The sequence below is a fragment of the Leucopleurus acutus genome (genome assembly GCF_964270905.1).
Source record: "Leucopleurus acutus genome assembly, chromosome: 16".
Taxonomy (NCBI): domain Eukaryota; kingdom Metazoa; phylum Chordata; class Mammalia; order Artiodactyla; family Delphinidae; genus Leucopleurus; species Leucopleurus acutus.
The window spans coordinates 55593417-55611254 of NC_139158.1; the positions used below are offsets into that span (position 1 = coordinate 55593417).

General features: G+C 41.5%; 2 pseudogenes across 2 annotated transcripts in view; one reads left to right on the forward strand and one right to left on the reverse strand.

Annotated features, from left to right (window-relative positions):
* The window catches only part of LOC309973514 (mitochondrial nicotinamide adenine dinucleotide transporter SLC25A51-like), a 27493-nt pseudogene extending 18818 nt beyond the window's left edge, over positions 1–8675 (forward strand). Inside the window, exon 2 of the transcript in view lies at positions 8039–8675. The product of the transcript in view is annotated as a mitochondrial nicotinamide adenine dinucleotide transporter SLC25A51-like (transcript). The remainder of the gene's footprint in view (positions 1–8038) is intronic.
* An 869-nt stretch (positions 8676–9544) lies between these two features.
* Positions 9545–10522, reverse strand: LOC309973398 (PDZ and LIM domain protein 1-like; annotated as a pseudogene). The gene has a single exon. The product of its transcript is annotated as a PDZ and LIM domain protein 1-like (transcript).
* Between the last annotated feature and the right edge of the window lie 7316 nt (positions 10523–17838).

Here is a 17838-nt window from a genome sequence, read left to right on the forward strand (position 1 = left end):
GAATCCCCAAGAACCGCTCTGCAAAGGTACAATCAAATGCCCACTCTGCACCTCTGAAATCATTCACGAACAAAACATGTATAAATTGACCTGTCTTCTGTGTGTGGCTTCCTATGTGGCAGATATTGAAGATAAAAGGCAAAAGTAAGACTCTGTTCCTTTCCTTTAGGAGCTCGTGGTTCATTGGATGAGCCAGAGAAGGAAACAATAATTGACTCTAATCAGAGACAGAGTGTGGCCACAGTGAGGGAGAGGAGTGAGCACACAGGTAGGAAGTCCAGAGAAGAGGGCTGGCACAGACCACTGAAATCAGTGCAGTCTTCCTGGGAGAGATGTGAGCTTTGGAGGAAGAATGAGATTTTTAAGTGGTGTGGGAAGAGTGTTCCAGGGAGAGGTATTGTGTGGCCAGTGCCCTTCTTCCTTGATCCCCTTCATATCTGCAGCCATTCCCTTCTCAACTCTCTCCTTGCTCAGCACAGCCACAGTGACTCTTCCAATCACAATGCTCAAAACTCCCGCTTCTACAAAGAACATCATGGTTGGTGACTCTGCTTCTTCTGACTCGACCTCCCTTCTCTGCTCTTTCCTGTCTCTTGTGTTCTTCCCACCTACCCAACCTCCACACTCCCAAGACAGCTGGTAGAAAATTACACTCCTGAATCCCACTTTTGCTTGTGTATGATTTGAATATTTTCTGAGTCAACATGGTGAACATATTTCTCAAAATTTGCTATGAGAGATTAAGTCTAAAGCAGACTCTGCCCCTTAGAATGTAAATTCACCTACAAGGAGAAAGGAAAGGGACAACTGCCCACCCTTTTGTTTGCTGAGTGTCCTTATGCACCCTTCAACACATGTTAGAACTTATATAAAACAATGTAACTGTGTATTTCCACCAAACAAAATACAGCTTTCTTCTGTATATCTGAAGACATTTTCACCCTCTCTCCATAATAAGGAAATGCACAGTTCCAACAGTCATTATATACATTGCTGACTATATTAATTATTCTTCAGAATTCATCATGGCTCCACTGAATATTCTGTTACCTGAAAACTAAATTATAAAATTAAATTCCAAGCCAAGGCAATTTTGAGAAAGAAAAAACAGAGCTGGAGGAGTCAGAATCCCTGGCTTCAGACTATACTACAAAGGTACAGTCAACAAAACAGTATGGTACTGGCACAAAAACAGAAATATAGATTAATGGAACAGGATAGAAAGCCCAGAAATAAACCCATGCACCTATGGTCAATGAATCTACTACAAAGGAGGTAAGACTATACAATGGAGAAAAGACAGTCTCTTCAATAAATGGTGCTGGGAAAACTGGCCAGCTACATGTAAAAAAAAATAAATTAGAACATTCTTTAACACCATGCACAAAAATAAACTCAAAATCAATTAAAGACATAAATGTAAGACTGGATACTATAAAACTCTTAGAGAAAAGTATAGGCAGAGCTCTCTTTAACATAAATTGCAGCAATATCTTTTTTGATCCATCTCCTAGCATAATGGAAATAAACACAAATGGGACCTAATTAAACTCAAAAGCTTTTGCACAGCAAAGGAAACCATAAACAAAAGTAAAAGACAACCCAAAGAATGGGAGAAAATATTTGCAAACCATGTGACCAACAAGGGATTAATCTTCAATATTTACAAACAGCTCATGTGGCTCAATATAAAAAAAAACCCAAACAACCCGGCCAAAAAATGGGCAGAAGACTGAAACAGACATTTGTCCAAAGAAGACATACTGATGGCCAACAGGCACATGAAAAGATTCTCAACATCACTAATTATTAGAGAAACGAAAATCAAAATTACAATGAGATATCACCTCACAACAATCAGAAAGGCCATCATTAAAAAGTCTACAAACAATAAATGCTAGAAAGGATGTGGAGAAAAGGGAACCCTCCTACACTTCTGGTGGAAATGTGCATTGGTTCAGCCACTATGGAGAACAGTATGGAGGTTCCTTAAGAAACTAAAAATAGAGCTACTCTATGATCCAGTAATCCCACTCCTGAGCATAAATCTGGAGAAGAACACGGTTTGAAAAGACATGCATCCCAATGTTCATTACAGTGCTGTTTACAATATCCAAGACATAGAAGCAACTTAAATGTCTGTCGATAGATCAATGGATAAAGAAGATGTGGTACATATATACAATGGAATATTACTCATCCATAAAAAAGAATGAAATAATGCCATTTGCAGCAAAATAGATGGACCTGGAGATTATCATACTAAGTAAGGCAAAGAAATACAAATATATGACATTGCTTATATGAGGAATCTTAGAAACAATGATACAAATGAACTTATTTATAAAACAGAAACAGACTCACAGATTTAGAGAACAAATTTATGGTTACCAGGGGGGGAAATGTTGGGGGGGAGGGATAGATTGGGAATTTGGGATTGACATGTACACACTGCTATATTTAAAATAGATAGCCAACAAGGGCCTACTGTATAGCACAGGGAACTCTGCTCAATTCTCTGTAATAACCTAAATGAGAAAGGAATTTGAGAAAGAATCGATACATGTATATGTATAACTGAATCACTCTGCTGTACACCTGAATCTAACACAACGTTGTTAATCAGCTATACTCCAATATAAAATTTTTAAATTAAAAATTTAAAAAAGAAAAAAATTAAATCTAATAATTTGTATATATGTAAAACAGTGGTAGGAGAGAAAAGATAAAAATGGTGAATATGTACTATCAACACATACATATTACAAGCAAAGAAAAAATGCAAAGCTATTGTCATACTTGTTCCTGTAATTTGTCAGGGGGCCCTGATTAAAATCTGTAGCTTCTTTCTTTCACTACTTATTCTGTATTTCCCCTGCCCTCACTCAGAACCTCAATTAGCCTCAGTTCTGTATCAAGTGGAGTGATCCAAAACTATATTCCCAAAGGGTCTGAGTCCTCAATCCTGCCACCTTTTAGTTGTAGTAGTTTTCCATTAATCTTTAAAATTGAGCATGGAAGCACAAAGAGGCACCCCAAGAATCCCCTGGGTTCCTAACATAGCCTTCATTGCCCCCACTGGGTAGCAGCAACCTCCCTTACCCCTTGGAAATCAGGATCAATCACACTGGACAGTACTCTCTTTTTGTTGGTTCAATGGAATAAAGAGTATAAAGTATTCAGATAGAAGTCTCGTAATTGCTAGGTCCTCTGATATTAATTCCTTGAGCACTAACCCTCTGAACTATTATAACTCTAATTTGCTGGGACAAAATACAAAAATTCTGCAAATGGGTTACTAGATGTAATTGTCACAGGAGCCACACCCAATTCTATTCCTCACTCACAGAGCAATGTATTCCGGCCATAGGGGAGACAACACCATATAATTGTCTCTGACACAAAGTATATACTGTTTAAACTGTTAAACACAGCCGAACCTCTCCCAACAGATGCCACACTGAATCTAAGCCCTTCTACCTTTCAATTAGGCCAGCCACTTCCAGGTGATGGGGTGCGTGGTAAGAGCACTTAATGTTATGGGCATGAGTCCATTGCTGAACATTCTTTGCTGTGAAATGAGCTTCTTGATTCAATACAACAGTGGGTGAATTATCATGAAAGTGCATAAGGCATCCTGTGAGTCCACAGATGCTGTTGCTGGCAGAAGCATTACAGGCAAGGAAGGAAAATCCTTTGTACTTCAGGGTCACCCCTGCAGTGCTAATAGCTGGCCACTTTTCTGTATTACCAGCTAATTGTGCAGACCCAGATGTAAACCAGTTTCAAGTGTTTTCCTCAGTCAGTTGGTCATCAGGAACATTTCATAAGGCCATAAGCATGGATCGAAAGAGAGCAGAAAATGCAACAGGAATTCATGTCAAAGGAGTCTGAGCCCCCTGCTCGTGCAACCTACTCAGGTTTTCCCAACTTACTCAAATCTGATCTCTTACATACCATTTACGTTTGATGTTAAATTGCTTCTACACATGCTCAAACTTATGGCCAAGTGTGTTCATTATGGGAAGTTCAGGCCACAGGACTACCTCATGTTCTGGAGTTAGGAGTTCAGTATCTACCAAGGCCCAGTAGCAAACCAGAAGCTACTCTCAAAAAGAGAATAGTTATCTCCAGAAGTGGATATTTTCTAAAAATCCCCAGAAATCAAGCTGTTGTTCTCCTGTTCATGTTTGTGAGAAGCTCCATACATCAACTGTATTTGCCACACTTTGAGCATCATTGGACCTGCTGGAGCATAAGCACCAGGTTGTAGAGCAGCTTGTATTACAGCCTGGACTTATCACAGAGCTTCATCTTTCTCTGGTTTAACTTGAAACTGTCTTTCTCATGAGCAACTCTGTAGATGAGTCAAGAGAGTATACTCACCTGTGATATATGTTGCCTCTCAATTCCAAAAAGGTCTACCAAGAGTTATGTACCTTTGTTCATGGCAGGTGGTACAAGGTGTGGAACCTGGTCTTTTGCCACAGACTACTGAAACCCTGGAAACTACACTCAGGTGACAACTCCCTGGATTTTCATTGGCTGTATCTCCCATAATGTGGTTCATATATGTCTTAATAAAGGCATCTAAAGTTCTTCTTCCTGCTCATCAAATCCAATCAGCATAATCTTAATATAGTGAACCAGTGTTATGTTTTGTGGAATGTCAAGTCAATATCTCTGTAGACTATATTATGGCAGAGAAAAGAATAGACCTGGCCCCATGGTGCTGTGAAGGTATGCGGTGACCACTGATAGGTAAAAGCAACTTTCTGGTGGTCCTTGCAAGTTGATATGAAGAAAAAGGCATTAGCTGGGTCAGCAGCTGTATACAAAGTTCCAGGGGCCATTTTGATTTGCTCCAGGAACATTTTAATTTTTTTTATATTTTATTATTTTTAAAAATATTTACTTATTTATTTGGTTGCTCCGGGTCTTAGTTGCGGCATGCAGGATCTTCCTTGTGGCATGTGGGATCTTTAGTTGCAGCATGTGGGTCTTTTTAGTTGTGGCATGTGAACTCTTAGTTGCGGCATGCATGCAGGATCTAGTTCCCTGACCAGGGATCGAACCCGGGCCCCCTGCATTGGGAGAACAGATCCATATAACCACTGGACCACCAGGGAAGTCCCTCCAGTAAAATTTTTAAATCTGACCTTGCAATCATAATTAGAGTCCCTGACTCAGTTAATAATAACCCACAGTCAATCTCCAAAATTCATTTGAGCTCTGCACAGGCCAAACTGGTGAGTTTAAATATGATAGATATCACCATCCCTGCTTCTTTCAAGTCTTGGACTGTGGCATTAATCCATAGAGTTCCCTGAGTGATGCTGTTTTTCTTCTGGTTTTCTGTTTTACTTCTTAGTAGCGAGGGGAAGTTGTAGCATCTTTCATTTGTCAAGCTTACACACCAAAAAGGCAAGGCACAGGCTGGGTTATACCCACTGCTGAGGAGCCAGTTCTAGACTGCAGCTAAGCAGTTTTATATTCTGCAACTCTATTCTGAGGGGTGGTGGTGGATGGGACAGGAAGCCTCATACCTCCTCAGAACCCAAGAGGCAGTGGCAGGCTTCAGGGAACATAGGAAAGCGAGTAAGAAATGGCCCAGAGCCGCTCTCACAGACCTTCCATCCTCTTGTGTTCCGGGTCGGGGGGGGGGGTCACAAGGTGTTCTGCCAAAAGTCAGATTACCTGTGATTCAAACCTTTGCCTGTGAGGGTTATGTTGTTATATGCAAGGTTGCCAGGGTGCCCAGGTGGAGCCATTCCCCTACATGTCCACACCCTTTGGCCTTTTACATATTCAACCAAGAATTCTTGGTAGCAAAGGCCATCCCATCACATGCTCTAAGTAACTGATAATGGACAATCACATTGTCCTGGACTTTCTGCTGGCCAGTTACTGTGGTGTGTGTGTGGTTGCCAACACCTCATGCTGCACCTGGGTTTACGACATAGTTAACTGACTTGGCCCAGATGGAGAGTCATACTAGCATAGACCCTCTTGTCCAGTGTTGCCCAAGACATGAAACAGATTCGGTCTAAGTCTCTATCAGTGCACTTATGCTATAGAATTTAGAAGAATCAGTAGTCAATGAGAAATGTACAAAAATGTCTAACAATAATATTAGTGTCCACAAAGTCAATTTTGTTCTGTTGTTTCAAGTGGAGGCTATTCCTTTCTGGTATCAGTGGCTATTGGGAGGTTTCTGATGAAGATTCAATGCTGGCCAGCATATTGGAGGGTGGCGGTGGCAGTCTGGGTTAAATTGGCCAAATTCCCTGCAGACAAATAGCTCAGAGTGAGATTAGGTACCTCCCTTTACCCCTGACATCCCAGGCTCTAAAGTGTTTTCTTCCCATCAGCCAGGGTCCTTCCACAGCCAGATAATCAGAATGACCGGTTCCTGCACCTGTCACTCCATCATGTTTGAAGAATCCTTCCCGTGTCTTACCCACACCATAAACTCAGATTCATCCTAATGTGGCTCAGCAGTATATATACTTTGTACTACTCTTGAAAATTTCTCTCACCCCCTGATGTGTGGTCGCAACAGGACCACCTTAGGAGTTGTGGTGGAATATGAAAACCTCATATTCCTGATCATTATCATAGGCACAATTGCCTCAATTCAACAAATATAGCCAGATGGCAAAAGAAACACCAGATAAGAGTCACCCACCCTCCGTTCTTTTTTGCTACTCTGAAACTCCAGTAGCCGTTTCCCAAGAGGTAAGCAGGGGAGGTACAGAAAGAAGGGTTAATTATGCAGTATGGGAATCTTACAAGCAGTCTAGGTCTCCTCCATCCCCCAGCATGACCAACATTCTATTTAAATAGGTGGTACTATTTCTAGGAATTGCTACTTTTAGACCCCAAAGTGTCTTTATGAAGAGTATGCTCCACTGGGAGCTGAGCCTACTTTGTCAGTTATCTTGGTCAGTTTTTCCTTTCAGAGGGGCCCATTCCATCCTTTAAGGGCACCTGCTACCTGGCAGTACAGGTTTGACAAGCTTGTGTATTCCAGTGATGTTCATCATCGAAAGATCCTTTCTCTTTGGCATCCACATGGGTCACAGAGGGTTTGGGTCTTGTGCAATGTGCTGCCATAAGGTTTGTCCCCATAGAAAATGAGAAAATGAAACTTTTTCATCCAGTTGTCCCACCACAGTGACTGCCTCAGTTGCCTCAGAGTCAGTGAAAATATAATAAGGTGCACTTGGGCTGGGGGTGGGGGGGTGTTTCCAGGCAAGCATTACAGTCTACAGCTCCCTCCAACTGAGCAGAGTTCCCTTTACCATGCACAGTTTTAAGCAGTTTTATTTGGGTATACCCCATCATCCTTTAATTAGCTAGTCTGTCTGTGAACCAGGCCCAGGTAGCCTCAGGAAACTGGGTGTAACAAAGCCTGGAAGAAGCCGGAGTGGCTGGCACAGACCCTCCATCTAAGATAGCCGTGTTTGGCCAATGAGTGGGCACTTTTTCATGTACCTGTAAGATGTCATTAATGCCTGGTTTAATTTCCTGGATATACCATTTCCAATAGTAATGGAGGCTTGTTTGGCAATACCCACTTTGTTGGTGTTCTTATTTCTGACCCATCTCAGGATAGGGATGTCAGTGTGTAGTACCACCTGCTGTTACTTTTTTAGCTTTTCAGTATCCACTAGAACCCAATAACAAGCACTGACAGTCTCTCAAATGGAGTATACCAGGTGGCAGTGTCAGGCACAGGTACTGCAAAGTGACATTCTCAAGTTGTTAAAAACATCATTCTCGGGAATTCCCTTGTGATCCAGTGGTTAGGACTCTGGTTTCACAGCTGGGGCCCGGGTTCGATCCCCGTTTGGGAAACTAAGATCCCACGAGCCAGGCAGCATGGCCAAAAAAACAAAACAAACAAGAAAAAACCATAATTCTCTGCACCAGTGCTGGGTTGAGGGCTCCTGGGCTCCCCCACTTGTGAGTGGGCGGCCATCAGGCATGGAGTCCGGCGCCTGTGGTAATGGGTTTAAAAAAATCCATCTTGAAGAAGTAAGATCTTAAGCAATATAAATTCAGAAGCTCATGAAAAGAGGCCTCCAACCCTAATGTCTTCGAAATGAGATATATCACCTCATATTGCAAATGTTGGCGAAATGAAGCATTACTTGTGTGGCTGCTGTGTGCTTTCAACAATGTAGCAGCCACATTTCCCATTCAGAAAGTCCTCTTTCCAGTGACAGCTGTATGGAATCAAAACCTGGGATGCAGTATTTCACTTGAGGGGGGATGGATTTCGAAACTTGTATCCCGGAATCCTTCTCCCATTAATGCAGAAGACAGCTACGCTGGCACTTACATTTTGCCTCTATGAGGATTTATCTTGCCTTCCCTGTAAGCCTATCAGTTCCTCGGAGTTTGCAACCCTGAGCCCAGCAGCAGTACTTGGGGGGTCAACAGAAGAAATTTTCACTCCATTGGAAAGAGTTCAAATATTGCTTCAAGACCACAAGCATCACAACAAATTTACAAATACCTACCAGGCTTTCAAGACACTGAAATGCCATGGAATTAGTATTTATTGAGGTTTGGTGCCCATTCTTTTCTGTAACGGATTCAACAATGTCTTTTCTTTCTTTTTTTTTGGCCTTTGAGGTCCCATTAAGGAGCATCTGTCTCCACTGTAGGTATCATGGAGGTGGGTGGTATGTCCTTCTAGCCCTCTCGGCCGGTGACAAGAGGGAACCAGACAGAGCTTTTCTAACGTCTGAACGATGTTCTCGGGAAGTGAAGCTGGGTTGGGGGGTTGGGTGGGAGGCCGACGGCTGCGTCCACACGGGCCTCCGGGCAGGCGTCGTGGGCCGGTGTCCGAGTCTTGGGGCAGCGTGGCTGAGGTTGAAGGACCGCGTGTGTCTGTCCAGCAAGGCTGCCACCATCTCGGGAGCCTGAGGGCCTTGAAGGCCGAGATTCCTTTCCCTGCCCAGGCTCGCCGCTGGGAGTGAGCAACTCAGAGAACTGGATGGTAGACCCACTGCAAGGTACTGGAGACGGGAGCAGCATCCCCCCAACTCCCCCCCCCCCCACCGGTGCTGCAGACTAGTGAAGGGCTGCCAGCATGTGATCACCAACAGCTGAGTATGGGACAGGCACATTGGCCTGCTAGGAGGTATTTTGGGTGGGGGGAGGCGGGTTGGGGCGTTTTTTTGTTTGTTTTTGAAGTCTATTTATTGAGTAAAAATGAAATCATTGTCAGACATTAAATTCAGTTTGGTTCAAATTTGGCTGATGTTCATTTGCAGCAGAGATGAATGGAGGTGAAGAGAAGACACAGTGACGCTGGCAAGGGGACACTGAACAAAACCATTCTCTGCTGATTATAAAAGCAGGCATCATGCAGCCAGCGTGAGGCACCTAGCAAAGGGGGACATGACGTTTAATAAGCAGAGATAAAACCAAAGTAATTAATAACTTTCAAGAAAAGAGAGGCCAGAGCTTTTAGAGGACAAGATGCAGAAGGGGCTCGTTGGAGAACAGTGCTGGGTGCAGAGCTGCCAGCTCACTTGGGGAACACAGTGATCACGTCATCGGACCCCTCAGGTGGAGTGACCCACTCCCAGGCATGCTTTTCACAGTAGACCTGTTCCTCCACAAAGAAATGGTCTTTCTGTTTCAGGTTGGTGCCACAGTCGGTGCACACATAACACTCAGGGTGGTGGGGAAGGTCCCGCATCTTCAAAAAACACGCTGGCAATGCCAATGCCACATTTATCACACATGAGCAACTTCTGGGTATTTCCAATTCATGCAGCCACTTTGGTGACTGGAGCCTTAACACTTCTGAATCCTGATGGCTTGTTGGGATCCCCTTTCTCCTCAGACTCCAAGATTTCCTGCAAAACCAGGAATGAAGAGGACTGTTTCAGAGCCTCATTTAACTCCTGTTTCTCTGAAGAAGACTTCAGAATCTTTGTCAATGACAAGTCTGCTTGGAAGCTGAGAATGGTCTAAGGCTCTGCCATTCATCTCCTGCCCACTGGCTGCTTTCTTTGACTCCAAGGCATAGTTGAAGTTGGAGATGTTTTCAGAAGAGTAGAGGTCAGCTGGGTTGTTGTACTGGTTTGTGATGACCCCGGGGGTAGAATTGGAGGCAGGTGAGACGGAAAGGGCATGGAACTTTTGTTGTGGGCACTTCCTATATGTAGGATCTCTTGGGGTTCAGAGACTAAATTCATCTTATATGAGTGATGTTTCCCTTCCTCTGTCACCAGAGGAGACCATATTTTCTTTCAGATCTGGCTACTATGAGAGTCATATTTTCTGTGCAGCCCTTGACTTTGTTCTGAGCTTCCAAGTGCATCATACTGCTGGTATTTTCCCCATCAATGGCTGTGATTACACACAGAATTAGCTATAGCAGTCTTGCTTCTGGGAGTGACCCAGGAACTGCTGCTGAGAGGCTGCTTGAAATCCTTGCCCCCCACAAGGCAGAAGCTCCAGGGTCCCTGGCCATGAGGATTATTTGCAGGGTGGTCATAGCAAGGCGATGGTGGGTGGCAACCCAAGGGGACAGATGGGGCAGGACACAGAGTGATGCACTGTGCTCCCCGGCAGCTGTCCTGCTAGGAGGTTTTGAATGCTGAAGAATGGCGATCAGCAGTGCAGAGTTTTAAATCTAGCGACAGCAACAGTAAACCAGCCAGCCCAAGAAGAGGTTATGCTGCAGCAGGAGCAGAATAAAATAAAACAAAAAAGATGAAAAAGTACAACTACATGTTCCTAGATGGAATTATATAACAAACATAATCGTATCAGTGTGGTAGATTGAGTTACAGCCTCCATTTATGAGTTCCTTCTGTTGTGTTACAGACCCACACCTTTCCCAATGCCTCAGGATAGGAAGACAGGAATTCTTCACTTCTGAATTTTAAACTAAGTCATATGATTGTCTTGGCCACTGAGATGTTGGTGGACAAGATGCAAGCTAATGATAAAAGTGTTTGCATGGATGGGAAATTGGTTCAAGATGGTGGAATAGAAGGACGTGTGCTCACTCCCTCTTGCAAGAGCACTAGAATCACAACTAACTGCTGAAAAATCATCGAAAGGAAGACCCTGGAACTCACCAAAAAAGATACCCCACATCCAAATACAAAGGAGAAACCACAATGAGATGGTAGGAGGGGTGCAATCACAATAAAATCAAATCCCATAACCACTAGGTAGGTCACTCACAAACTGAAGAACAATTATACCACAGAAGTCTACCCACTGGAGTGAAGGTTCTGAGCCTCACGTGAGGCTTCCGGAAATGGGAGGAGGAATCCACAGAGGATCATTCTTTGAAGGCTATCGGGATTTGATTGCACGACTTTGACAAGACTGGGGAAAACAGAGACTTCACTTTTGGAGGGGACACACAAAGTAGTGTGTGCATCAGGAAGCAGGGGGAAGGAGCAGTGACCCAATAGGAGGCTGAACCAGATCTACCAGATAGTATTGGAGGGACTCCTGCAGAGGTGGGGGTGGTTGTGGTTCACTGTGGGGACAAGGACACTGGCAGCAGAATCTCTGGGAAGTATTCTTGGAATGAACCCTCCCACAGTCCACCATTAGCCCACCAAAGAGCCTGTAGCCTCCAGTGCTGAATCGCCCCAGGCAAAAAACAAACAGGGAGGGAACTCAGCCCCACCCATTAGCAGAAAGCAGATTAAAGTTTTACTGAGCTCTGCCCACCAAAGCAACACTCAGCTCTACCCACCACCAGTCCCTCCCATCAGGAAACTTGCACAAGCCTCTTAGATAGCCTCATCCACCAGAGGGCAGAGAGCAGAAGCAAGAAGAACTACAATCCTGCAACCTGTGGAACAAAAACCACATTCACAGAAAGACAGACAAAATGAAAAGGCAGAGGGCTATGTACCAAATGAAGGAACAAGATAAAACCCCAGAAAAACAACTAAATGAAGTGGAGATAGGCAACCTTTCAGGAAAAGAATTCAGATTAATGATAGTGAAGATGATCCAGGATTTCAGAAAAAGAATGGAGGCAAAGATTGAGAAGATGGGAGAAATGTTTAACAAAGACCAAGAAGAATTAAAGAACAAACAAACAGAGATGAACAATACAATAACTGAAATGAAAAATACACTAGAAGGAATAAATAGCGGAATAACTGAGGCAGAAGAATGGATAAGTGACCTGGAAGATAGAATGGGGGAATTCACTGTCTTGGAACAGGATAAAGAAAAAAGAATGAAAAGAAATGAAGACAGCCTAAGAGACCTCTGGGGCAACATTAAATGCACCAGCATTGTCATTATAGGGGTCCCAGAAGGAGAAGAGAGAGAGAAAGGACCCAAGAAAATATTTGAAGAGATTATAGTTGAAAACTTCCCTAACGTGGGAAAGGAAATACCACCCAAGTCCAGGAAAGGCAGAGAGTTCCAGGCAGGATAAACCCAAAGAGAAACATGCCAAGACACATAGTAATCAAACTGGCAAAAATTAAAGACAAAGAAAACTTACTGGAAGCAACAAGGGAAAAATGACAAATAACATACAAGGTAACTCCCATAAGGTTAACAGCTGATTTCTCAGCAGAAACTATACAACCCAGAAGGGAGTGGCATGATATACTTAAAGATATGAACAGGAAAAACCTACAACCAAAATTACTGTACCCAGCAAGGACCTCATTCAGATTCAATGGAGAAATCAAAAGCTTTACAGATAACCAAAAGCAAAGAGAATTCAGCACCACCAAACCAGCTCTACAACAAATGCTAAAGGAACTTCTCTAAGTGGGAAACACAAGAAAAGAAACGGACCTACATAAACAAGCCCAAAAAAATTAATAAAATGCTAATAGGAATATACATATTGATAATTACCTTAAAAGTGAATGGATTAAATGCTCCAACCAAAAGACACAGGCTTGCTGAATAGATTAAAAAAAAACAAGACCGATCTATATGCTGTCTACAAGAGACCCACTTCAGACCTAGGGACACATACAGACTGAAAGTGACAGGATGGAAAAAGATATTCCATGCAAATGGAAATCAAAAGAAAGCTGGTGGAGCAACACTCATATAAGATAAAATAGACTTTAAAATAAAGAATGTTACAAGAGACAAGGAAGGACACTACATAATGATCAAGGGATTAATCCAAGAAGAAGATATAACAATTATAATTATATATGCACCCAACATAGGAGTACTTCAATATATAAGACAAATGCTAACAGTTCTAAAAGAGGAAATCGACAGTAACACAGTAATAGTGATGGACTTTAAAACCTCACTAAAACCAATGGACAGATCATCCAGAGAGGAAATTAATAAGGAAACACAAGCTTTAAATGACACAATAGACCAAATAGATTTAATTGATATTTATAGGACATTCCATCTGAAAACAGCAGATTACACTTTCTTCTCAAGTGCACATGGAACATTCTCCAGGATAGATCTCATCTTGGGTCACAAATCAAGACTTGGTAAATTTAAGAAAATTGAAATCATATCAGGCATCTTTTCTGACCAAAACGCTCTGAGATTAGAATAGAATTATAGGGGGAAAAACGTAAAAAACACAAACACATGGAGGCTAAACAATACATTACTAAATAACCAAGAGATCACTGAAGAAATCAAAGAGGAAATCAAAAAATACCTAGAGACAAATGACAATGAAAACACGATGATCCAAAACCTATGGGATGCAGCAAAAGCAGTTGTAAGAGGGAAGTTTACAGCAATACAATCCTACCTCAAGAAACAAGAAAAAAAATAAACAATCTAACCTTACACCTAAAGGAACTAGAGAAAGACGAACAACAACAACAATAAAACCCAAAGTTAGTAGAAGGAAAGAAATCATAAAGATAAGAGCAGAAATAAATGAAATAGAAACAAAGAAAACAATAACAAAGATCAATAAAACTAAAAGGTGGTTGTTTGAGAAGACAGACAAAATTGATAAACCTTTAGCCAGACTCATCAAGTAAAAGAGAGAGAGCACTCATATCAATAAAATTAGAAATGAAAAAAGAGAGTTTACAACAGACAACACAGAAACACAAAGCATCATAAGAGACTACTACAAGCAACTCTATGCCAATACAATGGACAACCTAGAAGAAATGGACAAATTCTGAGGAAGGTATAACCTTCCAAGACTGAATCAGGAAGAAATAGAAAATATGAACAGACCAATCATAAGTAATGAAATTGAAACTGTGATTAAAAATCTTCCAACAAGGACTTCCGTGGTGGTGCAGTGGTTGAGAGTCCACCTGCCAATGCAGGGGACATGGGTTCATGCCCCAGTCCGGGAAGATCCCACATGCCGCCAAGCAGCTGGGCCTGTGAGCCATGGCCGCTGAGCCTGTGCGTCCAGAGCCTGTGATCCACAATGGGAGAGGCCACAAGAGTGAGAGGCCCATGTACTGCAAAAAAAAAAAAAAATCTTCCAACAAACAATAGTCCAAGACAAGATGGCTTCACAGATGAATTCTATCAAACATTTGGAGAAGAGCTAACACCCATTCTTCTCAAGTTCTTCCAAAAAATTGCAGAGGGAAGAACACCCCCAAACCCATTCTATGAGGCCACCATTGCCCTGATGCCAAAACCAGACAAAGGTACTACAAAAAAAGAAAATTACACACCAATATCACTGATGAATATGGATGCAAAAGTCCTCAACAAAATACTAACAAACAGAATCCAACAACACATTAAACGGATCATACACCATGATCAAGTGAGATTTATCCCAGGGATGCAAGGATTCTTCAATATATGCAAATCAATCAATGTGATACACCATATTAACAAATTGAAGAATAAAATCCATATGATCAACTCAATAGATGCAGAGAAAGCTTTTGACAAAATTCAACACGAATTTATGATAAAAACTCTCCAGAAAGTGGGCATAGAGGGAATCTACCTCAACATAATAAAGGCCATATAGACAAACCCACAGCCAACATCATTCTCAATGGTGAAAAACTGAAAGCATTTCCTCTAAGATCAGGAAAAAGACAAGGATGTCCAGTCTCACCACTATTATCCAACATAGTTCTGGAAGTCCTAGCCATGGCAATCAGAGATGAAAAAGAAATAAAAGGAATACAAATTGGAAAAGAAGAAGTAAAACTGGCACTGCTTGCAGATGACATGATACTATACATAGAGAATCCTAAAGATGCCACCAGAAAACTACTAGAGCTAATCAATGAATTTGGTAAGGTTGCAGGATAAAAAACTAATGCACAGAAACCTCAATGAAAATCAGAAAGAGAAATTAAGGAAACAATCCCATTCACCATTGCAACAAAAAGTATAAAATACCTAGGAATAAAACTACCTAAGGAGGTAAAAGATCTGTACTCAGAAAACCCTAAGACACTGATGAAAGAAATCAAAGGTGACACAAACAAATGGAGAGACACATCATGTTCTTGGATTGGAGGAAGAAATATTGTCAAAATGACTATATTACCCAAAGCTATCTACAGATTCAATGCAATCCCTATCAAACTACCAATGGCATTTTTTACAGAACTAGAATAAAAAAATCTTAAAATCTGTATGGAGACACAAAAGACCCCAAATAGCCAAAGCAATCTTCAGGGAAAGAAAATGGAGTTGGAAGAATCAGACTCTCTGACTTCAGACTAAAATACAAAGCTACAATGATCAAGACAATATGGTACTTGCACAAAAACAGAAATATAGATCAATGGAACAGGATAGAAAGCCCAGAGGTAAACCCACGCACATATGGCCAACTAATCTATGCCAAAGAAGGCAAGGATATACAATGGAGAAAAGACAGTCTCTTCAATAAGTGCTGCTGGGAAAACTGGACAGCTACAGGTAAAAGAATGAATTTAGAACACTCCCTAGCACCATACACAAAAATAAACTCAAAATGGATTAAAGACCTAAATGTAAGACTGGACACTATAAAACTCTTAGAGGAAAATATAGGAAAAGCACTCTTTGACACAAATCACAGCAAGATCTTTTTTGACCCAGCTCCTAGAATAATGTAAATAAAAATAAAAATAAAGAAATGGGACCTAATGAAGCTTAAAACTTTTGTGCAGCAAAGGAAACTATAAGCAAGATGAAAAGGCAACCCTCAGAATGGGAGAAAATACTTGCAAACAACTCAACGGATGAAGGATTAATCTCCAAAATATAGAAACAACTCATGCAGCTCAATATTAAGAAAACAAACAACCCAATCAAAAAAATGGGCAGACGACCTAAATAGACATTTCTCCAAAAAAGACATACAGATGGCCAAGAAGCATATGAAAAGCTGCTCAGCATCACTAATCATTAGAGAAATGCAAATCAAAACCACAATGAGGTATCACCTCACATCAGTTAGAATGGGCATCATCAGAAAGTCTATAAACAACAAATGCTGGAGAGGGTGTGGAGAAAAGGGAACCCTCCTGCACTGTTGGTGGGAATGTAAATTGATATTGTCACTTGGGAGAACAGTATGGAGGTTCCTTAAAAAGCTAAAAATAGAATTACAATATGACCCAGCAATCCCACTACTGGGCATATACCCAGAGAAAACCATAATTCAAAATGACACTTGCACCCCAATGTTCATTGCAGCACTGTTTACAATAGCCAGGACATGGATGCAGCCTAAATACCCATCAACAGACGAATGGATAAAGAAGATGTGGTACATATATACAATGGAATATTACTCAGCCATAAAAAGGAACAAAATTGGGTCATTTGTAGAGACGTGGATGGACCTAGAGACTGTCATACAGAGTGAAGTAAGTCTGAAAGAGAAAAAAAAATATTGTATATTAATGCATATATGTGGAATCTAGAAAAATGGTACAGATGAACCAGTTTGCAAGGCAGAGACACAGATGTAGAGAACAAACGTATGAACCCCAAGGGGGGAAAGCGGGGTGGGGGTAGGGGTGGTGGTGATGGGATGAATTGGGAGATTGGGATTGACATGTATACACTAATATGTATAAAATAAATTAATACGAACCTGCTGTATCAAAAAAATAAAAAATTAAATTAAAAGTAAATAAAAGTGTTTGCATGGTTAGGCTTGCTCTCGTGCTCCTGCCTTTTGCCTTGTGAAGAGGATGCTTCAGAAGACACTGGTCCTAGGAGAATGGGAGACACATGAAGCAGGCCTGGACCGAAAACACAAACCGGCTGACCTGGCTCAAAACCCAACCAACCCCTAGAGGTATGGTGAGAAATAACTGCTGATAGTTGTATGCTACTGAATTTGGGATTGTTAGTTATACAATACAACTGGGCAATAGTTAAGTAGAACAGACACATGGTGTAAAAATACAAATATTTTCAAGAACATGTAAAACTACTTAATAAATTTTTTGAGCATACAAAAAATTGTAAAAAAAAAGTCTATAAAGAAAAGCAAATGATAACTAAACAAAATTCAAGATAGTGATTATCTGTAGGGTGAAGGAGATATGATTGTTGGTGGCACACAGAAAACCTCAAAACTAATGCCTGGGGGCTCATCAGCAGCCTAGCCACACTCTGGACTTAAGGCCCTGTCTGGCACAACTCTGCATGGCCCTGCCGTGCTCAGAATCAAATCTGCCTCTGCAAGTCTTCTTAATATGTGGTCCAATGATCTCAAAAAGTCCCTGGAAATACACACACCCTTGTGTGAGGAGAGGATGCATTGTAATTATCTAGATGACCATCTTTGACCTTAAAGAAGTCAATAGCCACCTCTCCAAAGCAACCTATCAAGAAGGTCAGGAAGATGTCAGAATAAAAGTTCACCAAATTCCATTTTGT